We start from the raw sequence: 25,250 nt of genomic DNA on the forward strand, positions 1-25,250 counted from the left end.
GGATGAGACAAATTGTAACGCTATATATACCTCAAAGCAATGTCCCGAAAGCCCTATCGGCTGGGAAACATCCTTATCCCGAATGGATGTTTATTGAGGCACAATGATCGTATTGCCTACGGTGTGGATTCTGCTGTTTGTGTAGTGCAAGACAAAATATGTCTATATTTTGCAGAATAAGAGAGTTCCTCTAGGAATTCATTTTAGCCCTCGGGAGATACGAAGACGGCTATTTCACGTGATCACAAATGGTGTGCTATTCTACTTTCTACGTTGGCTTCAGTAATTCTTCGCCGAGTTGTCTTCAAAAAAAAAAAACCCCCAAACGCCGCTCGTCATCATCCTCAGTCGTCGATCGCTATCGGCGGTAATCTTTCTAATTGGTTAGCTTTCTTGATATCTTAATTGAGGTTCTTGGATTGGGGCCTTCCGATTCCGCGAGATAGAGAGAAAGGGTGAGGAATAAGTAGCGGGATAACCGATATTTTTCAATTATTTGTGTTAAATTAACGATCCAACGATCCAAAGTGGAAATCGTTCTCAAAGAATTCTAGAAAAAAAATACTTCAATAAGACACTTCATATTGGAAACAATTCTATGCTACAGCATAAAATAGACTTACTGCCAGAAATACTTGATCCTAGCAATTCCTTGAACAACAAAAACCCCGACGATTAAATTCGAAGCACACCCTAGTACAACAACACGCCCGGATCAATTTTCGCCGAACGACACTTTATTACCGGCCAGCGCTAATTGGTTTCGCTGATTCGAGGCGTTTCGGAGGTGCTTCGCGACTCTTTTTTCTGCACACGCCACCCGCTTGCCGTTGGGGTCTAGGTCCGTGTCGGTCGGAACGCCTTTGAAGGGTCAGATAAAGAGAGTGACATACACCCCGCAGCCATCTTTCGAACACCGTCACCATGGGTACAGAAAGAAAAAACGGTTTTGCCTCAGTAGCACACCCGGTAGCGGTCACGTAATTAGACAAGATTGCGGACTATTCCGCAACCGATCTGCCCGCGACTTGTGGGTTGGTTTTTTTTACGCTTCGAACAATTTTCACACAAAACTTGGTGGAGATGAGGACTTGGACTTGGAATTTAGTTGGTTCGGTCTAGCGTTAGGCGATGTGTGGTTTTTCTCTCTGTCTGTCTCACTTCGTACGATTTACAGTTGGAATTTAACCTCTTCTGGACGGCTGGCTCCGGAATCTATGATATGGAAATGAAGCGTATCTGCCGGGAGGCATATTTGCTGACCTGCCAACTCGAGACCATTTGCTGGAATGTTACGGTAAAGGAAACTCAGTCTAGTGGCCACGAGAACCACAATTCTTAACGCTATTGACAGTTTCTTTTGAGGTTCGTGCAGAGGTGTTTCCCATTTCCCAGGTGCAAGCAATGGGATTTTTAAATAAATTTTTAAAAACCAAATTTCAAATCATCTTCAATTTATAATACGCGAGGTGGCCCGGTGGCGAGGCCACAACGGCGCCGGTCTTCACACGGCAGGACTGGTGTTCGAATCTAAGGTGGACCGTTTCCTTGTAGTAAGGAAACTTGACTATTCAACTACGTGGTATAAGGAAGTCTAGTAGGCCATTCAATGGCCGGCTTGGCCTAGTAGGTCATTAAGCCAAGAAGAATACAATATTATAAAATAATTGGCCCATCGCCATAAAATAATTGGCCCATTGTCAACATCATGTGTGACTGAAACAATCAAAATTAGAAATAAAGCATTTCCTCCTTATTAATTGCCTTATACCGGGCATGCTCGGTTAAATATTACAAAATAATTAAAGTAAAATTTAATGCAAATAATTTTAAACCATTGATTTGCAAGAAAATAACTTTTAACTACCAATTATAACCAACATAATCCTAAACAACAGCAAGAGAAGCATAACGATAAGCAACAGCAAAGCGAATGCAACGTGTGACGCCACCCAAAGCACATCAGCTACAAGCAATAATAAAACCTGCATCGAACAATCGGTTCCCCTGTTTGCGAGCGATGGCCGCGACGCCGCACGCCAAAGGCGTCTCCGTTTGCAATTTATAAACTTCAAAATGTCTTGTTAACACATTCGTATAATTCAGCTTCGGTGTGGTCTTCCATTTTATGATCGCAAGCGGCGCACCACAAGCCCAAAAGGAAACCGTCCGACTGGCGAAGGTTCGCGCGCCGACCTGAACGGGCAGGCACGAACGAGTCGCAACGGAAATGCATCTTCCACCGGCTACGCCCGATGCACCTTCGTTTTGGTGCGTTGGGCTTTCGTGCTGACGAAAGGAGTGGCAGAGGGGAGGGGGGGGGGGGAGCCCTTTTGCGATGGGGGGACAGGAAGAAAGATAAAAAATCGCAGATCATAAACTGCATCCGTCTGCAGCATTGCTGTGGTGCGTTTATTGTGTGCTCAGGTTGAAGTTGATTTAAAAAATATTCTTTGGTGTGCTTTATTTTCTATAAAATTTAATAATTATTTTCATACAGAATTTTGCTTTGAATGCATCGTTGTATTAGCTAGTTTAACTGTTTGTAAGTTAATGAAGCAAAAAATACCAGACCAACACCAGTGTTCCGCAATCACCTTAAACAGAACAGCAGCAGCGAAAAACAAGGCCATCGCTTGCCGATTGCTGATACCGCGTTTGATCATTATTTTTTTCGCTGGTTGTTCACGGAAGTCGAAGCAGTCTTCGACGGAGGTCCTTCCAAAACTGCCCTCCCAGTTTTCCTCCCGAAAACCTCCGTTTGCTTGGCTATCGTTTATCGTTTCACCCACTCCCGGCCGGTGATGGCGGAACGACTACAAAGCGGGTCCCGAAGATAAATTAATCCGCCGTTGAGAAAGAATGTATTTTAACGCTTTCGAGATTAGGCGCTATCGGAAGTGAGGGAAATAAATATGAAAATTAAGCCTCCGCTCTTGAAAAGGGTCCCTGGAAGGAAGGAAAGCGGTCGGCTGAGGAGATGCTTAGGTGGGAAGAAAGAAAGCCGGTACGATGAGGTGCTACCGTGAGTAGCTTCGTCGATGGATCCACTTTTCTGTCGGGAAGATCACTTTGCAGGGGAGTTGAATGGGGCAGGGATGAGAAGTTTATTGTTCTAGGAAATTTTGTACAATTGAATTAATTAAAGAAGAATACTAAGCAAATGTTTTGTTATTGACTGTAGTTTGTTATGAATTTTATAATAATCAAAATTCGAGATACCCTGCAAAGAAATTTCATTCTTTTACTATTGCTGTTGTACAGATAGTCTTTAAAATACGCTGAAAAGAGTATTCTGGAATTTAAATTAACACTATCTAATACATTTTCAACACTTCGTTATTGAAATTTTAACCAATCCATACTACAAAGTATGTTTATAGATTTTAGAATGACTAATAATCAGCTAATAACGATGATTCGATAAATATTTTCAAGCTTGCAGCACGTTCCATAAATGCTTCCTTCTTGCTGGGAAATTAATGGGATAGGCAGAATTACTGGCTGGTCCGTCCTTACTATCTGACGTACAAATATTTATTTTGTACGAAAATCCTTTGCATCTAACTATCACTCCATTAAGACGTATTAAGGTCTGATAAGATCAAGGCCACTGTCAAATGCGATACGGAAATTTCTTCTGTACGTAGTGCTCGGACTGCTACAAACGTCCCCCAATACCTCTCATTATCAAGCACCGTCAATCCTTGATCAACCTTGATCAATCAATGTTTTGCCCTTGATGGTGGACGCATCAATACCATCAGTACATCTCAATTTGGTCCTTAGTCGCCTTCTCTGCACTTTGTAATCTCATGACCAGTCCACTGAATCATGACGAGTCAAATTCGCTGTCCAGTAATAAGATTGAATGGGTCGAATCTTAGAAGATTGGTCCAGAAAACCCCTTCGAACAGTGGCGGAATCGGTGACCACCAGGAGCTGCGCCGGTCCGAGAACTCTTGCTAATTGATACACAAATTATGGTAAAAGCATGACAGCGGTAAAAGATTAAAGTGCGCTTTAAAGAACCGAAAAGATAGAGTTTTTGTAATTCTTAACAGGAATAATAATTTCCTTTCTTACCTCACGCGCTCATGATTTTAATAAAATCGACTTAGAAAATTAAAATCACGTAGCTGACTCACTCTAGAATTGAAGAAATAAGTCATATAAATCGATATAAATAATTGGGGTTCGGAACAGGGTTAAGATAGCTAGTAATTGCATTTAAAAATCTCATCACGTGTGGTGCTGAAAACTCTGAAAAGAGTCTTCTTATCATATAAAATCGCATGAAAGCACAACGTGAGATAATATTAAAAAATCCACCAAAATCCACTAAACTCGCGTAACGCGGGAACTCACTGTCTTTCTTTGATTGCCACCTCGCTTTGCATACAGCTCACAGCTTCCCATTTTTTGTTGTGAGCAACACACACACACACCACACCGTAAGCAGCTAAGCGAACGCCGCCAAACAGAAGTTTATCAGCAAAGTAATACATTATTTTAGCTCCTTTACTTCAAAACCCTTCCAGCGTGGCCCCTATACGCTCGCGGGTCGCCGTATAACAAATATATTATTTTTGAAAAGTTTTTTAGATAAAAACTCCAACGGTGAGCCCTCCTAATTGTTCGGGGTGGGATAGCGAACCTTCGTTTATCTATTTCCTTCCCAGTCTCTCGCGGCATCTCGTGGTCCGATCCAGACCGATCCGTGTTTGCCGCCACGGATCTTCCCGGTGGCGGCATCGCATCAAAGAATCGTCGACTGATGCCAACGTACCACTATAGCGAGATGAAGGTTTTAAGTGTTATTTTATGACGACAAACGACGACTTCTGTTGGATACGCCTGGGATGGTTGGGATGGCACACTCAAACGTGCTCACCCCCGTTCCCAGATATTTACTCTGCTCGAAGCGGAACGTCTTCACCGCGATTCATTGATAAACGGAACGGAATTAATTTTCAATTTATACAAATATAATAAGCGAAATGTGCTACCCTCTCAGCTGGTACGGCCCTATCGATTCGTAAGACTGAACCATTTTTTGCACTATCGTCAACCACCGACGACCACCTTGAAGTAGTAGCCGGGGACAATTTACGGCACCCGGTTTCGATCGATGGGAAAATGCCAGATCCTGAGGATCAACTCCGCCCGAAGTGCCCAGGAATGTTTGTTTAGATATTGGATGTGTGCATGCAGGCAATCTCCTTGCTTTCTTGCTGCCATTCTCAACCGAAGCGTTTGTTTTATTCCTTTTGATGATCACTCTTCTTTCTTTCATCTTTCTCTCTCTCTCTCTACAACCGGGTGATTTCACTTAATGTGAAATGTTACGAGATTAGCTAATTGCCTCCCAGGCAGGCCACGGCCCGACCACGGTGAGGTGAAATACGGTCCAGGTTTTGTGGCACAGAACGGGAATTTAGAAGTTTTGGAAATGCGCAACCCTCTCTCGGTGGAATGATTAAAGGATGTGTGGATGTGGGCAGGAGGGTTGATCGCTTGGTTTGGGTTTTTGCCGCCACGATCTTGGCGATGAATTGGATGCTTATTGGTGATTGGAAATAAATCAGCAAGTTTGAGTGTTATGAGAACCGCCGGAAGGCTTCGTTCAACCGGCGATCTCGTATCCACAAAGCTGAGGGTCCCGCCTGTCGTGCTAGTGAGAAATGTCTCAATAATACGTGGTGAATGTTGAGCCTATTTCTTGTTAGGATAATTAATTGTTTGTTGTGGGACCATTCTGTGGAGAAAATGAAATAGACGTCTTTTGATAAAATTGAATATTATTACCTTCTAGAGAACGTTTTAATGGCGATATTCTCCAATTTACAGAGGTTTGGTATGATTAAAAGGCTAAGTCCATATTATCTTGCTTATACTTGATAAAAGAATGTTGGCAATTGGTTGGTAGGAAGTTGCTCAATATGTCCATCCGACTATCCGGACCGTTCCTCCAATAATGTGTAACCTTGTAGGGTCGTTGAGCCAAGAAAAAGAACCTGGCAGTTTATGACAGGAAGGCCTCCACAAGCATAATGTCGATGACCGGAAAAACGGGTGGAAATTTTGATCATATTCCGCCATGTTTAAAGAACAGAGTGAACTGTGTCACGAACGCGATAGAAGAGATACGCTATTGGAAATACTCAAATAATTATAATAAACCTCAGGACACAGCTAGTATTTCAAACAAATCTTCGATCGAAGCTTATTGTTTTGGATTTGGTTGCTACAAATCTACCGATAATGCCCTTAAATTACAATGTAGATCCTGAGGCAAGGACTGATTGCCGGGCTGTCAGATTAAATTAATTTTAGCAAGCTTGAACAAGAATATGATCCATCAAGGAATGATCTAGAAACTCGCGAAATAATAGATTTCAAAATTGTTTGAACATATCTGAGAACTAATATTGTTCGGTTGGGATGTTTTAAATCCTCCGTTCACAAATGAAATATTGAAACAGCAATATCTAACTGATCAAAAACCCTACTGCGAACGTGTTACGAAACCGGAGCGACAAGTGGGTGGCGCACTTTTGGCTAGACACTTGTCGCCGACGCTCGTCCCGGACACTTCCTAACTGTAAAATACCTTTTACAAGACGCTGTCCAGCGACGTCCAAACGAGGGTGTCCCATTACGACGGCACATGCTGGTTGCTTCGAGATCCTTGTAAACTCCCGAGCGAGCCATAAAAACCATTTGCATAGAACCCAGGGCGTGTCTGCGTGTGTCGCGCTTGTCGGATTTGCCGTTCCGTTTTCCCCGTTTTCACCAGATGACAGATTTGGGACTGTCGTGTTGTTTTTTATCCCTTCTCTAGTTAATTTTTGGTTCCAAAACATTTTCGACAACGAGAATGCTGGTGTTTTTTTTACGAATTTCCACTGGCGTCACGATGCACGGGCACCACCGATCCTCCGGTGATCGAGATACGTCGAAAGCGCCGAGCGTGTAATGGATGCGTGTGTAAACGCTCCTCGCTCCGAAAAATCCCACCCGTGGGTGGGAGGGCACCAGAAGTTTGTCAACCGTGTCAAACGGCAGCAGTTGCTGATTAATTGTCTGCACCGTGTAGTATGCCGAGCAGCTAACTGGGTGCTCCCGTAGCTGGAAATTTGAGCCACCGGAATGAATTGGAACACATTAAACGTTACATTAAGCGGCCCTTAATTATCGCATCGTTATCATTTTACGTTCGCTCGTTGTTTGTTTGTTTTCGTTAACCGGGGAATGGGGCGGGATTTCTGCGAAAATGCTACCAAGGAACTCTCATCATCGCTGGGAAAGGATTGGAACAGCGATGATGGATTTCTTGTATTTGTGGCATCCGTTGCCACATGTTTAGAATTTATGGCGCAAAGTAATGTACATATGAAAAGCAATTTTATGATACAAATGCTGGTTAACTGGGTAAAGTTGCCCATGTTTCGGAAATGTCGTGTTTTCTAGCTGAAGGGAAGAGTCATCGCTCCTATTAAGATTCCGTTGCATTAAGATGCGGATCATAGTAAAACATGAGAAGGCAGACGCGATCTTCCACTCCTGTAGAAGGTGATCTTTAATCATTGTTCAAGCAATAATAAAATCAATCTTATTTCACCTAAACTAGAATCGACAGTATTCACACCATCAGCCATCTGGAGAACGCATACATAATTCTCCAAAAATCCCCGAACACACAGCTGCACTATGCTCCCGTGTAGCGACCAGCAAACCACTCAATTCTGGGTCATTCAGATAACAGATTCATACCCGGAGGCTTAAATAAAATTGTTGAATAGACACCGGACACAAAATCTAATATAGAGCAGGACAGCGCGTTCCCACTCGTTCGATAAAATGTGTGGCAAGGCGAGAGTCGTCTAAAAACCGGTAAGATTTTGGGTCAATTATCACCTTCCCCTAGTGTATCCGACACTAGAAAAAAAACGTCAAGCCTCGTCCCGAACCGACAAGAAACGAGACTCGATTGACACCATTAGTCATAGAGCCCGTGGTTCGTAGTTGACCCGGACATGGACTTCACCAAACAGGCTGGAGTTCCCGCACCCAAATGGGTCTCTAAGGGTGTTCAACGCGATAAGCACCTTCACTTCATTTCATAAGCGTAAATCAAGCCGCAAGATCCAGATCTTCCCCTTACTACCAACTACAATTAAGAATATCGTGAAGAATAGGTTCCACGAGATGTTGCTGGTGAGGTGCGGGGTGGTCGCGATCGTCAGGATCGGCCCGAAAGATCAAATGTTTACCGCTACTACAACGGCATTAGATTGTGATTGCGTCAAGCGAGAGAGGGGGCCTCATCTCTTGAGAATCGGGGGAAAACGCTCTAACGCCGCGCGATAGATAGCCGTTGTGCACGGCGCGTCATTCGGTCAAGTCTGCCGCCCGGAAGCATAAGGATGCCGGCATCCGTTTGAGGAACAACACTGATCCTCCGGACCCGCAGCATTCGAGGTGGGTGCTTGAGAGACCGTGCGGCAAAACGGTTATCTCCAAAGTGAAATGGAAGCCGAGAAAACCTTAAACAGTAGCCAAGAAGCTTTAGATAAGGATTCCATTATTGTCGCTGTGACCATTCGATTCTCTGGGGTCGCTTTCGTTAAGCGGAAGGTAAATCAAACGATTTGGCAAGAGATGGGAGAACGAGAGAGGGAGGGAGTGATCGAGAGTAGGTAAAAGGAGTTTAGTTTAATAAAACTGAAGAAGATCGAGACCAGCGGCAACGCGGTTGGCAACGTCTCGTACAACAAGGAACCCAAACACTAGAGGACTCTTCGCCGGGGTTCGCCTGGTCACTCCGCCGGACTTTACGACCAGTACCGATTTTACCTCTTTATCAGCTCGTTCTCAGGTTTTCTTTTTTCTCCTCCTCCACGTCCTTGCAGCTTCTCCTTGCCCTCGCGTGTCTTGCGTCGCAAGGCACGGTCGGTTGATGACTCGGGACACCAAGGTAGCGCATCATTTCTCGTTTCAATGGGCTCTTGTGGGAGATATTACGTGCTATCCGAACACGTCCACTCGGCGTCCAGGGCTCGGTTTGCTCGTTAACTTTTATGACCATACGACCTGCAAAGGGACGAGCCACATTCTTCCCTACCGTGATGAGCGTGTCGTCCCGTGTGTCGTACCTTGAAGTACACCTTCCCGAACCCGTGTACAGGGAGGGAAGAATGCAACCGAATTGGGTTTATGGCCACCTCGGGAAGGCTTACGACGAGAGTATTAACAGGTTTTTAACGATACAAAAAAGACAAGTCTGTCAGTTTGGAACCACAAAAAAGGACGCTCCTTCAACGACGGTGAAGGATTTCGGGGATACGGGTAAGTAGTTTGGGTCATGGCAGTGATTGAAGCCACCAAACAAGCATAGCAGTCTTATGCTACTAGCTGATAACCGAACTCGCAAAGTGGCTCTCTTTCATCAATCGCGCCTCGCTATTAAGTGAGGCTTTCGGTTCGGTTTCGGTTGAAGAAGTCTTCAAGATTATATTTTATATGTTTTAACGCGTCGCGACAGCTTTGCTAAGTCGGCATTTTGGGCCTTGTTTTATGATTATTGTTTGGATCTTGGTTTTTTTGTGTGAATGAAGTTGATCACAGTTCTACTACTAAGAGGTCTAAAGAGTGATAAGAAATGAGTTCCAACAAAAAAGGACTAGTTTCTACTGGACCAGCTTGCCATTTTGCGGAGATGATCCTCACAAGAAATTGTACCAAGAAATTCAAAAACTTCTACAAACATTATGCTAAAATTTAAAATAAATCAGAATTAACCTTCTGCGCCATATCCACCATATGCCACCTTCTCCATCTTTACCTTTAACTGTTTATTTTCGTTCGCACGCAGCCTCCGTTTCATCCCAAGAAGCCGACCGATGGTCGGCCGAGTCGGCTTCCATTTATTTTGCGCTTATCTTAACTGGCCCCGATAGCATTATGCATCGGGACTTCTCGTGCCGGTGCCGTCGTCAGAAGCTTTTGTTGGTTGTTGGCCACCGGCAGACCGGGAGCAAAGTAGGCAACCGATACAACCGATAGGAGTGTTAGAGGGTATTTTATGTCACTTTAAACTCTCTCTGTCTTTCCTTTGAAAGGCGACGGAACACGGCACAGAAGCGAACAGCCGCTGCTAGAGAACAATTTAAATTAATGTTGTAATAAACGGGATCTACTACAGGGAGCATCGTGTTGCCGGTAGCACGACCGCACGGACTGTGAAAATAAGCTCCAAACTTGCCATGCGAACATGCGATAAGTGTAATTAGTATGGGCAATCGAATGGGCTCTTGTGTTATGGGCGAACAGAATGAATTTCACACGCGGTTTTCATTGCCAATGTTTTGTTGTTCATTCTTTCTTTTCATCGTAGGTTGTAGTATACACTTTTTTCTAATTTGAGCCGTTCTATGCTTGATTCCTTAGTCATTTTAATATTTAAGTTTACAGTTTTTCTTACGATAGTTTATTTCTTTTGTAGGTTTGCTTTTATATACTCATTATTAATTGATTGGACTATTTATTGCATGATTTTCCCAGTTTCTTGTCTTTCTCCAAATGTATCTATTTATTTGATATTTTACCTTATTGTAAATTGTTAAATATTAACTGAGTAATTTTCTACCCTTTGGGCTGCTTTACAAAATCTTACAACTCACTATTGAAAAATGTTGAGATCAAAATTTGATTTTTCCATGTTTTATATTACCTGTCATCATTGCTTTTTATGTTGAACGTTGGTAAAATATTAGTCATCATGAATTTAAGAGCTTTTTAATCATAATATAATATCTGAATTGATCCATATTTATTGCATTCATATTGCTCGTACTTTTTCATTGAAGTTGGTATGTTTTTACCATATTGCATTGTTTTGTTCATTCGTCTTTTTGAATTTTCTTTAAAAAATAATTCTTTACTTGTTTATCTTTTATTTTTTCCTTCATCTTTGTCTGTCTGTCTGTTTTAGCAATAGCCATTTTTACTGTGTTTGTATACTTTTATGCTTAATTTCATTATCTCTTTTATTAGTCTTCTCTATTTGCTTGATCGAATTCATCTTTATTTGTTTGTTTTATATTCATCTTCAACCTTTAACATTTATCACAAAGTTAACGCTTCTACCGTTCCAAACTTGTAGCAACAATGCTATCGTGTCTATTTCGTGGGCTTATGCAAGCTCCCTGCATTTCCTTTCTATCCTCCACACATCCTCCCATTCCACCCGCACCTCACGAAAAACCCTCCCCACAAACGAAAGCCCCGTTACTGTGACCGGACGCTTTCCGGGAGCACCACATCAAAGCAAATGCACCGACTAGGCGCCACACAAAACCCCATCGCCGAGCCAGAAGAGTCATTCGCTGTGTCATTATTGTCGCAGCACCGAACGGACGGGAACGGGAACACATTATAATAACAATAACAATAATAGCGACGCTTTTCATCCTCGCGGACCTCACGCATGATCGGCGTTATTATCTGTCGCGCTGTGACCGTTTCCCCCGATACCGCTCGCGGAGGTTCCTTTGCTTTCTTTTCCTTTTGCTCGTTCGGAGCCGGCGTGCGCCCGCTTTTCGCGAATGAAGAATTTTCACGACTTCTGGTCGGGTTCGGTCGGTCGGATGCAGATTGAGCGCCGGCTGTGAATAGGTTGGCATTTGACTTTGTGGCTTTGTGGCTTTGTGTGGCAAAATGGAGCCTGTAAATTTATGTGATCATGACCACCGGTAAGCTCGGGGTTGACTCTTCCGATTCTGTTTCGCTTCCCGTACAGAAGTCGTGAAGTCGGGTGAGTCTTCCGGTAGTGGAAGGGGAGACACCACACCACAGGCAGATACAGGAAGGTTTAGGTACTTACCCTTGCGGTAAACATGGCTCCCATTGACATGTCTGTCAAGTGCAAAAGGAGGTAAAAGCTGAGGTTGTTTGGCAATGGCTGGCTGACGATAAGCTGTGTCTTGTGTGCGCTGTGTCGTTGTTCGATGCCCACACGCTTCGAATGACCCCGTGGGCTGTAACATGAAGACGAAGAGCATGGGCAGCGAGAAAGAAGTAGAAGAAGTGGAACTCTTGAGACGTTAAAGACGAAGGAAAAAAAAGCAATCTTGGCCCGATCGTGAACGATCGCGCCTGTACAGTAGGGGATAGAAAAACGACTTTGTCTTTTAGCTTTTGGTCTTCAATCAAGACTTTTAAATTGGATGTCTGTGTGCCTTAGTAAGCCGTCATATCCCCACTGTAGAACAGTTCTTTTTTTATCCTCCACTGTAAGTAGCCACTCTATTCAATCTCGAAGAAGAGTTTTTGTCACATTGCGTCGTCGTCCAATTCGCTTTTCCTTCGCCTGTGGAGCCTCGCGATGCTCGGAGACTCCGAAATGTGTTAAGAAATTACTGTACATTTGATGACGTTTTATTTCTCCCCCTCCCTCCCTCCCCTTTCTGTGGTGAACAGTGGGCCAAGATGCCCACAAAACTCATCCCAAAACGATCCGTTGGACATCGGTTAAGAGCCTATCAAAATTAATTACATTTCCGGATCGGAGTCTACCGGGTAGTGCTACGACGGTGGCCTTCGCCATCGGTGGTGGTCTTCGTTTTCGGTCTGTCTCGGCCGAGAACCGAGGTGAAGACGAGATGAGATTGACCCGCCGAGTTCGAGTGTCGTTTCTTGAGCTGACCAACGGTGGTGGTGTGGAGATAAACTTTGACACACGTAGGGTGGACACGCGTTGGATCGCTTTTTTTTGAGTGAATGTCGCCGTGAAGTTCGCGGCCGCCTGTACTTGTTCAACACAGGTGGGACACTTGTCCAGGAGGGACCTTCGGTTTTTGGAAGTCTTTGTCAATAAACATTGCTGAGTTTGGTGAGAAGTTCTGCCAATTCTAGACGCACAAAATCTACAAAATTGAATAATGTTTTTGTAATATCAATTTGAATTCCTTTTAAACCTTCCTTTCCTGTGTCCTTCAGACTAATTTCTCGTTATTATGTTATTGATCGCTGATTAAGGATGGAACTGTATCTCACTCCTTCCTCAAATGTCTCATTTTTGCCACACATTGTGTGACATTAAAAGCCATCAGCCGCAAGAACACATTTCCTAAAAGAGTCAAGTGGGCCTATCGACCAACCAACGTGTGTCCACATTCTACTACTGCTGCCTTACAGGAGTTAAATTAAGAGCGACAGCTTCTCTTTCCATACAAACACACACACGATCCCTCACAAGGAGGAAGAACATTTCCGCAAAGCGCCAGAACCCGACATAAAAAAAAAACCTCTGGCACGATTACGAAGCAGTCCTGCCCCAATGTTCCCGGGTATTGTCAACGGCGTATCATTTACTAAAAGGCGCCGGTTTTACAGAACAGCACAGGGTTGTTGCGCCAAAAAAAAAGCAACACAAAAACGAGCACAGAAATTGGCCCCTTTTGCTGGACCTTTGTAGTGCCGCGCTCAAATGCACTTTTTCGGTTGATTTTTACTCTTCTCGCCCACCTTCATCACACACACACACACAGCACTACAAAGACATATTACTGTCTCCACTACCCCACTTTTACCGTCCCGTCCCGAAGGTGGTCTAATTCTTTCGGTGTGGTTCTTCGCGTTCACTTTACGTTGAGTGGAGTGTGTAACAGGATACTGTTGTGCATGCAAATTGGGTTCCGTCGGTTCCGTGGTGACCGAAATCCGGTCGACTTTGGCTTTTCGGATGCATTTTGTTGGTGGTGCACTTGTCAGTTTTTTCTTTTTGCATTCTTTGCGCTTTTGCTTTCGGGATGCTACCCTGCTGAACATGCACCGTACATGAGCACCGTGTACAAGATCGCGATATGCAAGATGCTTTTTCGGGGTTTCTCCAGGAAGGTCTAGAAGTTTTATTAATTTTTACACTTTACATATAAAACTGACTATCAAAATGTCTTCACTAGACACCGTCCAATAGTAAGCTAATTATGACCACTGTTCGACGTTCCTTGACAGAGAAGCAAGGAAGTGCAGCTGAGCTTCCGATAAACGATCGATGCATCCGAAGGTAGTGAATGCAAATTTTGCACCAACAAAGAAACAAAAAACTATTGCTCAACTCCTCAACTGAACAAATTTTCCAGAAGCTAAACAACGTACGATAAAACAGGAAATCGGACGGGATGGAAGTATAAAATTCCACCACAAACCCGACGAAAGAATTAATTAATGTGAGCATTTAGTCGAGCATTCGCGGAATGCTGGCGATACGCTGTCGGCGTTCCCGAACGGTCACGATGCCGCACTTCCCAGGCAGTCCTTGACAGGGCGGCGCCACTGACGGCCCATTTGCTGCAGGAAGAAAGTAACCCAATCGGGGATCCTCTCTCGTGCGCGGCCTCAGTGTGTTTTGCAGATATGATTAATCTTGAAATATGAGATCGAACGCACACTGGCGGTTGCGCTTTAGAAATTAATCCTGCACACACACACACACACCGCGCTATGCTCTTTGCCGCTCCCTCACTCTTCCGAACTCCGACACCAACGTTCGGAAGTTTGGAGTTTGCAGTGCATGCGGCATGTATCGGTTTATGATTCCAGCCAGCATGCACGCCAAGGGATGCGCACCGATGCAAAACCATGCTGCGAGCGAAGCATATGGTTGCAATCAACCGAACCGGCAGCGGGCAATAAATTTCCAACGCAGAGTCGAGTGTAACCGGCCAGAGTTGACGGGGAGTTTCTTTTTTTTTTTTTGCGCGCGCGAAGAAAATAATGGTCCATAAGCTGTTTATTGACTTTAAAAAATCGTTCGATTGTGGGCTGTGATGAGCAAAGAGTGAGCGAGGCGCGCGCGCGCCCGCGCGTGTGGTCTGCTGGGGGGAAGTCGCTAAACAGCCGGGTACAGAGTGTTTATTGAATTATCAGTTTGTTTTTGCTGCATGACTCTAGGCTAGGTCAGTGTCAGATGCTAGCACTGAAGTCAAGCAGTGTGTTAGGTGATAGAGGTTGTAAACATGCCGGAAGAGAGAGAGAAAGAGGGAGAAAAATTCAAATACTTTACACATAAACAAGTGGACTGATATGTTGGTGATGTAAACTTGCTGCCTAACATATTGCAAACCATCGTTGTTTACTTAACCTGAAAAAGCATATTGTGTTCCAGAAGGATTACATAAATAAGCTCCGTGAAAGTTTGTATGATTTATAAAGGATCTCTTCCTAGTTGACATAACTAAACTGTAAACAGCAAAGAATTGTGTTAGTAGAGCATCGGCAACATCTGCTTATGTTATTGTAGGGATCCTTGGGAACCGGCTCAAGCCAAATCTATCCTTTGCTTCCATTAATGAGACAATTTGTGATCGTGATCGCTGTCTTAGGTGTCTTAAGGATCGTGTCTCAACATGCTGCAGCCATGGAACGCCTCCTAGAGTCTAGCTTTAAAATACAGGAGGGCGTTTAATGTCTCATTTTTACATGCACGCAACAGAACCCCGAAAGCACCTCCTTCCGTACCTTTATCATGCTTCAAAAGCGTTCGCAGCACAAAAATATTGATACAAATTTCCGAAACTCCACAATCGCAGATGTAATCCTTCTCCGAACTCACCAAGAATTCGCTTCCGCGCAATAGCTTTATTACACCTTTATATTTATAGTTCGCTGTACAACGCCCCTCTCCGCCGTTTGGTCGGTGTTGGTATCCTTTGGTCGCCGGCACACCATCGATAGGAGTGAAGGTTTACCGAAAACAGACGCTTCTAGAGACGCTTTCGCCATAAATCAGGCATCTCACGTCCCGAGAGTTGGTGCGCCGGACGGGAAGAATTGTTTTGGGACCTAGCGCGCTAGCGCACTAGGACACGCTGCATTACGGCCGATCATGCGGTCGATCATGTGTTCTGGAGACACTTTCGGAGGTTTTTTTTTTTTGTTGTTGTTGAGGCTTGGTGCCGATTTTCGGATAGCCGTCCGATTTCGGTGACATTGCGTTGCATCATCGGAAGCGCAGCATGGGACCTGTGTCGGAATCGATATCCCACGCTGTGCGCCGACTTGCCTTTGGCGCATGTCGCTTGTCGGCATGTTCCCTTGTGTCCGGTGTCCGTTCTAATCTCGTAACAAACTGTCAACAAGTCCTGAAGCGTGTGTGTGTGTGTGTGTGTGTGTGTGTGAGAGAGAGAGCGACCTGGAGAGGTTCGGAGATGCGGCATCTTCCAAAAATGCAGCTCGCAGCAACCGAAAGGACCGACAGTGGTGCAGAAAATGGGAATCGAACAGCGATAACCTTCACGATGAATTCCATGCCAATGATCATGTCTTCTGATTCGCGGCTGGGAATAAATCAATTTGGATCGAGTCTTCGAGGGGCTTTTTTTTTGGTTTAAGTTTTATTCTACGCTCCCAATCGATCAGCGTCATGAACGATCATCGATCGATCGATTGGCAAGGATCAAGACATTTTTTTCTGTTTGTACGAGTCTTGAGAAGAATCTCAACAAAGCAAAAAAGGGAAATGTAAATCGCTATAATCCGTGACGGTTGTAGGTATCCGTGTATCCAGGGTGAGATCGGTGGAGCGGCTCGACGCTGGGTCCACAGAGCAGACACTCGGAAGCGGCAATTGTTTGTCCTTGCCGGTTTCCTTTTTCTGCGTTTGGTTGCTCGTGCGTACCGGCCGTATCCTTTTGCGACTGCGACACAAACAGGTTGATGCGTTGATACCGATCAGATAAGGCTCATAAAGTTGTTGAAAGGTTCCCTCGCGCGGGTTTCTTTGTGGCAACCCCCGTTTCGTTCCGGATCTGGTGTCTCTTGTCGTGGTCTGTTTGGGTCGTTTCTTTGTGGGTTTCGTACAGTGCTCAGGAGACAGGTTTCGTCCCCTTCTGATGTTGTTGTCGCCATTCCTGGCCGTTGGTCACACAGACACACACACACGATTCGTCTGGATGTGGACTGTCCCGAGCGAGCCGAATCGAATGGGTAGAGATGTGTACATCAATGGGAAAATCAGTCATTCTCTTCGCTCCTCCCTTATCCAGTCGGGTTATCCGATCTTCTTGGGTTCGTTCTAGTATATTTATTCCTTAGTTTCTTAGCTATTCATTCTATACGCCTTACATATTAGTTTCTTCTAAGATCTCCTTAGTTTTACTAAATAAATTATAGATTTGTAAAGAAATATATGTCACTTTATAACAGCTTAAAGACCGTGTGAACCAAATAATCATCCCACTTCTTAGCTCAATGCAAAACACTCCTCGCCGCCATTTATTCCCTGGCCCAGGCAAAGCAGCCTGTCGATATTTCTCCACACATTTTTCATTGCCTCCTTAAGGGTTTCGGTTTCTGTGTGTGTGTCTTCCCTTCATCACCCGAAGGCACTCAAATTGGCTCGCGTCCACAGTTTTGCACTGCTGTTTTTTGTTGCTGCTGTTCCTTTTCTCTCCCTGGCATTTGTTTCGGACCGGAAAGTAAATTTATTATGGCGCTACGGTGGCGCCTAAATGATTGCATTTTAAACGCGTCGTCGCGTTGGCCACATTCGTTTCGTTCCGGTGCATTTGATGCTTGCCTGGAGTACGGTGCCAACGGTGCAGGCAAGCAATGCAACCGTCTGCGAAAGTCAGTCTTCTAATTGAAAAAAAAGGGATCGTCATGTTCGACGAAGCCTTTATGTGGCGGACCTTTTGTGCAATGTGTGCAATATTGCTATTCTCTCTTTCGGTTTGCTGCCTAAATTCATAACTGCAAAGCCAAAACTCTCGTAAACAACACACCCGCAGTGTATGGGGGAAATTTAAAAAAGCCACTCGACGAGCATATGCTGAAGAGCGCATATCGTTACGTTTGCCGGTACGGCTCATTGCGGTTCGAAATTAATAAACAGATTGTAAAAAAAGAGGCATGTTTTCGTCAATTATCTGTGCGTTGTTTACGAGGGGGTTTTTTTTAGCATTTTTTTAGTGTGATTTGATGCAGGAGTGAAGAAAAGGCATGCCCATAACAGGACAGCTCCAATGGTCTGGGTAGCAGGTTTAAGTAGCTAAGCGACACCAGCTAATGATGAAATGTGGAATAAATTTACCCTTTGAGCGGTGCTTACTTCGGGGCAAAACATATTTTTGAATTTTTGATTAGTGAATTCATCGATGTCTCAAGGTTTTATAGGCACACTTAACTAGTAGAAGGGTACATATCAAAACTAACCTCATCATATACCGCCACGTGCTTAAGATAATGGCTTGAATAATATATTATTATTTGAATTGTTTCCACCATATTTACACGGGAGCTTTTTATCTTAATTAGTGTTCGTTCGAGACGATTAGTGATACTCCTATGCTTTTATTTTTTACCTATAAATCTTAGGATGGGTGCTGATCATGAAAATCAGCACTACTGCAGGAGAGGGTCTAGAGCTTAAGATTGCATCCTAACAAGAGCTTCGTAAGGTAAGGTGGTTTTGATTTTCATGTTCCTCGTAAGACGATTGACGATCTTATTCTAACGCTTTCCATCATCTAAATGCTAAGAGATTGAGCTTTCAGTTAAATAATTTATAGAGATATTGTCCAATATTCAAAATTTTCTCATGCAGACCGTAATAGTACTCCAATAACATTTATGTTTTGAGAATAAAACAAAAACTAGAATAGATATCTAAAACTTATGTTTCCAAAATTTGAAGTAAGATGCAAAAATAATAAATACATTTAAATAATGCTGTGAAAGACATGCAAAATTCCATTCCATTCCATTCCATTCCATTCCAAAAAATCCATTTAACATAAATTTACGAACACTTGTAGATAATATTTATCTATTTTTTAAACATAATGGTGGCAAACTTCATCCAAAAATAAAAGAAATTAAAGGCAAACTCTGTTCAAAAAATTCTCTTTTTGATTCATTGAACTTCTTTGACAGTCTGCCATGCCTTTTTGTTTTACAGACAAGATAAGGCTTTCTTAGTAACCTTTACAAATATGTAAATTTGATGAAGGTGGGACATCGATATGATTTTCAAGAAATGAACATGTGTAGACAAAATTAGGTGAATATCATACAAATATCACTTCCCATGGGGAGTTAAAATCGGAAAATTGTCATAAAAATAAAACAATAGACTTTCCAAAAAAATTAAAACAACGGAAAATGTTGTTTTAATTTGGGGATTTTTATTTTATTCTCCAAAAAACAAGTGTTTATATAGTTGTGTTAAGGATTCTACTTAGATTTTCAAGCCTTCCTCACCTTTCCAATGCGATGTTGAGCGTTCCCAGCTCTAATTGTTGCCAATGTTGATTAATACTAAGCGAACTGTCGTACGATCACCTGCCTGCCAGTAGACAACTTTGATCAAATCCCGTGAAAATGAACACATTCACCCTGCAGCCCAAGCCAAACCTGTCGAACAAAGTGTCAGGCTACCGTACCGCGATAGATGACAACATGATCATATAAATGATCGAAAGAGCAGCAAACACATCCCACTGGAAAAAAGCAAACAACCCCTCGAAATGATCAACTCTATGGAGGCTTGTCGTTCGCCCCATAATAGGCAATGGCACCTGCACCCCACACAGCAGCCCGCCACCACCACACTGTTCGCCTTATCGCGATCGTTGTAAATCGTCTTCGAAGCGCCTTTTTTCACGACGCAATCTAACGACAGTTCGTCGCGCTTGCTCTATTAAGCAAGCAGTGGCCGGGGAGAGTGTACGAGCAGGCGACGAACCTCCGGCAAACCGGGTGGATGATACAATAATAATCCCGCGAGGCTTGAGGCTCAATAAAAGTGTAAACAAAGCTAAAGAAAACGCTGCCGGAAGGGAAGATGGCGGCCTACACAAGTTTTATCACCACTCGATACACCCGAAATAGCTAGGGAGGGAAAGGAAAAAAAACCCGTGTGCAAAGGACATCGTCACGAATTCTAACGAAATAATCAATTATCTGCCAACCGGAACCTAATATCTCGTGTTGGAGAGTTTTGTTTTTTTTTTCGTTCGTTTGACCCGAACCAATGGAAAAGCTGCCCCCGTCCAAAAATGGAAATAGCTCATAAAAGCTCACCCGGAATAGCTGCTACGACCAGATAATCGTAATGGCGTAATAAATAAAGGGAACGAACACGGCGCAGCGAACCCCACGAAAAAAAGGGATTTTTGAAATTCATTAGACGTCCGTGTTGTTTCCACCCGTGGCACTCGTCCTTGATTATTAATTGAAACCGATACTTGACTTTGGCGTCGTCTAAACACATTAAATTTGTTGTCTCAAGCCTTCCGTGGCTTTTGTGACTTTGAAAAAAAAAAAAAACAAACCCCTAGATGCAGATGTAAGATGTGGCTTTGGCTTCTGTTTGTGGCATCTGCTGGCACTAACCTTAGCAAAGACCACCTGCCCTTGCCAGTGCCCATGTGACAACAGTGGGGAGAAAAACAAACCTAACGATCTAATTATCGGCATGATAAAAAAGAAAGGTTTCTGCTGCTTCTTCCGTGGATCTTGCACGAGTCCTAAACTTGTAATTGCGCTATATTGTAGCTAGGTACTTGAGAGTCTGTATACTGTCGCGACTATTGCTTTTCACCCTTGGTGGTACGGTTAAGAGGGTTAGAAAGATTTTATGATACGGCAACCACTACTAATCGGTTGCACAAATCGTTTCTACAAGTGGGCACGTACCGTACAGCGTGTCTTGAGCCATCGTTCTTAGATTGAAACTTCGAACCTCTCAAGTGTTTTCGAAAGAAAGTATCATTGGGACGCTTGGCCCAATACACAGTGGCGGTGAAAGTATTTCCCCGTTTTTAACCGCCTTCTGGCGCCTTGCAAAGATCAAAGTGCATCGCCCGATCGCATTTCCCTCAAGATCACCCACATCCCGATTCATCCCGATCAAGTGCGCGAGTTGCAAATGGCGATTGGTCTCTAGTGTGCGCGAGCCCCTTCAAGCGTTTTTCTTTCTGAAGGAACAGAGATTTCGGAACTTTTGCACAATCCCCAGCTGTACATAAATTATGAGTCTACGCCGGAGGGCAAGTGGTGTAGATTTTCGGTTAAGAGATAAATTCATCAACGAACGGATCGAAGCGCCATATGTAAGCAACAAATGGCCAAATGGATGGATGTAAGTTGATTTTCGTTCTTCGTAGCTACCAAATGGCACCAGCTGTAGACGAGACATGTAAGGGGCTAATCCGCGCGTGTGTGTTTTGTTGTTGCTTAATTTCGGGGTACAAACGACAAGAATTAAGGATACTTGCAAACTCCAGGAAAAATGAAACACATTCTCTGGACCTACACACAAACGTTGCATCAATTAAGCGCGAAGAAAAGAAAGGGACCTCAGCTAATCCCTTTTCGAGGTAAAACAAACAGCAACTTTTTTTTTTTACTTGCCATCTTTCTTGTTCCCTGCGGAAGACTTTGGAATCTAGCGAAAAGCTGGAACGGCTACTGATGAGGCTAATTAAAGCTGGAAAATGGGAAAGAAATACACACACTTCGGTCCGGAAGCCATGCCAGCGGGATGTCATCTCCCTCGGGGAGGTAACCCAACGACTGCTGTCATCGGCAGCCCGATGACAGTTCCAGAAGTTTTCGCCCTTTTGTCTTTGGATCGTGCAGGTGATCCCGGTCAGGATCGCTAAGGGGAATGGGATGTGTGTTTGAGTTCCCGGGGTGGGGCATTTTTTTTTTCAAGCCAGCCTGATTAGCCATGAGGACATGGCTGTAAACATTCGCTTTATGATGGCATGATGTTTTGTGACGTTTTGGATTGTTTGTTGTTAGCTTGATTTACGATCGGTGTTTGGCGTGTGTTGCGAGGATATAAAATCAAATCGTAGCAGCTGAGAATGAGCGTTTCCTTGGGAATGTGCTCGAGGGGTGTGATGGGCTATTGGCTTCCATTTTTTTTCCTCGGAAAAGCGATATTGAACGGTCCACAAACATACATCAACAAGACATTCAGAGTGATTATTATCGTCTACAGGAATATTGTAAAAGTGGTGGCAAATTTTATTTAGAGTTAAATATATAAGGAGTTAGCAGAATCCAAAAAAACATATGACTTGCGAGGAGTCTTTAAGTTATTCCTCATTGTTAGCATAATATCTTTGAAAACTTAGGGCGATTCTGTGGTGGAGGCGACAGCGGCGCTAGTCTTCACACTGTACGACCGGAGTCCGCATTCAATCCGGACACTTCCCCCATGATTGATAGATTGACTCTCCAACCACGTAGTATCAACAAAACTAGTAATCCAATCCGTCACCGCCACCGTCATGGCCTAGTAGGTCGTTAAGCCAAGATGAAAAAGAACCTCGAAAACTTGACCAGACATATTATCCTTCCTTGATTTTAATTCACGTAAAGCTGGATAGTCTGCCCTGTTTGTCTATTGCTAATTCTCATATTTATTCCATACCAACAGATTCATACAATAATCATTCCAGGAGATCATTTTGTAGTTCATTCTGTAGTCTTAAAATTGTGATGTTTGTTGGAAAGAGTTTTGGATCCATTTTTCAATCTTATCTTATTTTTTACTTAATCTCTTATGTCTTATGTCTTATGAACGTTTTCTAGATTCAGCTGTTCGTTAAGTTTTCTCCCGGTTTTTCTACAGCTCATTCACATGTTCCTTTGAGTGAGCTCAAAATAAATTGTGAGTTGTTTACATTTTTTATTTGAAAGACAATTCCTTTAGGTATCAAATCACTTTCTAAATCAATAACAAATAAATTAAGAAGTCTCATAGAAACCTCATTAAACCTCTCCTTTACATGACTGAATTTTTCAAACACTGTGCACGTGCTGCCACTCACGGAACAGACAAAAAAAAAACAACAGATTCCCCTAAATGATTTATATGTTAATGTGAGCTCTTATTATCTTACTACAACATTATTGCACGTTCCCGTACATACCCCCGAATGATGCATGATAATAAACTAGATAAACGAAAACCTAATGCACCGTGTCAGATAGAAGGGTGTGTGTGTGTGCGTGTAAAAGCATGTGTATTCGTTGTTTGAGTGTTATTTTTGTAACACTCATTTTGGGGGCCCCGTTTGCTGATGGGTGAACGAGACACCGTTGCCACCTAGTTTCGGTCCGCTGGTTGACGGTCGTGCAGTAGCCAGATCGCGTCACGATCGTCAGACGCATCATATCATCGCGGCCGCGGCAACTGAGCGGAGCTGGTGGTCGCGCGTGTGCATTCCCCTGGTTGGCGTGTGCATCGAGCGTGGAACTGTGAAAGCGAACGCTCGTAACTAACGACTCCGAATGTGTTGATAAGTAAAATTAGCTTTTAGCCAGCTTCAACGTGGCGCGTCGCCGTGCACATTGCGCGATCGCACCGGACAGAACCCGTGCGCCGCTGAATTTGAATCCGAATCGTCGAAGCGGAAAAACGGAAAATTGACTCGTTGAACACGTTGGGGCGGCGCTTGGAAGGTGTCTTTTTTTTTTTTAAGGCAGAAGTCGAGGTTTACACGTTTGCTGGTGGAAAATGCATTTGGCGCTCTAATGGTGTCTAATTTTGAAATCCAAACCATGACACTCGAGCGCACTCGAGCGAAAGACCAAAGATTTTGATGCGGTGGATCCTCTTTTCAAGCTTTCGCAACACAGGGAGAGGGAGAGAGAGAGAGAGAGCAAGAGAGGTAGACAGTAGCGTAAGAGAAAAACTGGGAAACTAATTTTCCGCCCGCCTGAAAACCTCACGTCGACATTCTGAAACACGCTCGGCTCGGTGACTAATTGTATGCAATTGGAAACAAATTTGCTGGAACTACTCTTCTACTAGCGATCGAGTTGAGTGCGTGTAGTAGTATGTTGGCTTCTTTCGTGCTCAATGCTAATGGAACAGTGAGCAGAGAGTGATCTTTTTCAAATTCAAAAGCTGAAGCAGGACGTGAAGAGCCCGGGGAAAGATCCCCCTGGGACATGTACGGATTTAATTAAAAAGCAATAAGGTAGGCCATAAATCACCGATCGTGTCCAAGATAAATCAAGTGAGCAGGCCTAATGTGTCGTGCAAATTTGGTGTCTTATGGCTGGCGGGAAATCCTTCGCGGAAAAAGTCTGTATGATGATCTGGTTCGGTTCAGGTCAGATCCTCTGTTCGGTAAACCTTTAATGTACTTTTACACCGATATGGATGAATGCGTAGGTTTTTTGGACAGAAGAAGGTTGAAGGTTGTTTGAAAAAAAAGGAGAAAGAGATTATGGAATTTGTGGCTTAAATTGGATTGCTTGTCAAGGTACATTAAATGATCATAAATCATGGGAATCGAATATTTTTGAGGCTTTTAACTTACGCAAATGAAGTAATACGTAAATGGAAATGATTTTAATGTCATGTTAAGTAATATACGTAAAAAGACAGGATCATGATCCGTTGGGTGCAAGATTCATTTCGTTTAGTGTCCTCTTTTTTCTTGGCTTAGCAACCACTAGGTCACGTCATCGAATGGTTTGCTAGACTTGTTTATACCACGTAGTTGAATAACCAGTCCTCACTACGGGAGAGCAGCATTATTATTATATTCTCTATTAGAGATTAATCTATTATTTCAAAGAATATGACATCATATTTTTCGAACAAAATTAGGTTATACATAAAAATGAAGTTCAAGTTATTATTCACATTCAAGAATATGACAACATAATTTAAGAACAAAATTAGGCTGTAAATAAATAAGACTAAAAATCTACTTTTGTTTTAGTTTTAACACGTTTTACTACAACAATTATTGCTACAAGAAAAATCCTTTTTATAAAAAAGTTAAAACCGGACAAAAAGGACCATTAAAATATCCTGCCGTTCTGCCGCAGGCTACTCCATTTTTGTTCGAACCCGTAAAGAAGGCGTTACGGAGCGTTACCACCACCGGGCGTATGTTCAGTAGGCGTGGCCTACCAGCAGCATAAATCGTGTAGCTGTGTGTGTGAATTTCTTCCATTTTCTTTCGACCGGGTCCGGGGGTCTGTGGTTATGCGCCACACGACTGCACCCTTCCCCTACGGGCGGACGGTTTCCCACGCAAAATCAACGCGAATCTCACACAATTTCAGTTTTAATCCATCTTTTACGGACGTCGGTCGGGTGGCGAACCTGCCAGTAATTTGTTGTCGGTTTGCGCTGTGTTTTTCGTGCGGTTTGCTGCAAAAATTGTCGTGCCGCGTCAGGTGACAACAGATGGTGCGATTATTCATCA

General features: G+C 43.5%; 1 protein-coding gene across 2 annotated transcripts in view; it reads right to left on the bottom strand.

Moving 5' to 3' along the window:
- LOC126561499 (ubiquitin-protein ligase E3B) overlaps positions 1-25,250 on the bottom strand; it is a 480,330-nt gene that overhangs the window by 6,262 nt on the left and 448,818 nt on the right. The gene's annotated exons all lie outside the window — the stretch shown is intronic.

This window comes from Anopheles maculipalpis, chromosome 3RL (assembly GCF_943734695.1).
Source record: "Anopheles maculipalpis chromosome 3RL, idAnoMacuDA_375_x, whole genome shotgun sequence".
Classification (NCBI taxonomy): domain Eukaryota; kingdom Metazoa; phylum Arthropoda; class Insecta; order Diptera; family Culicidae; genus Anopheles; species Anopheles maculipalpis.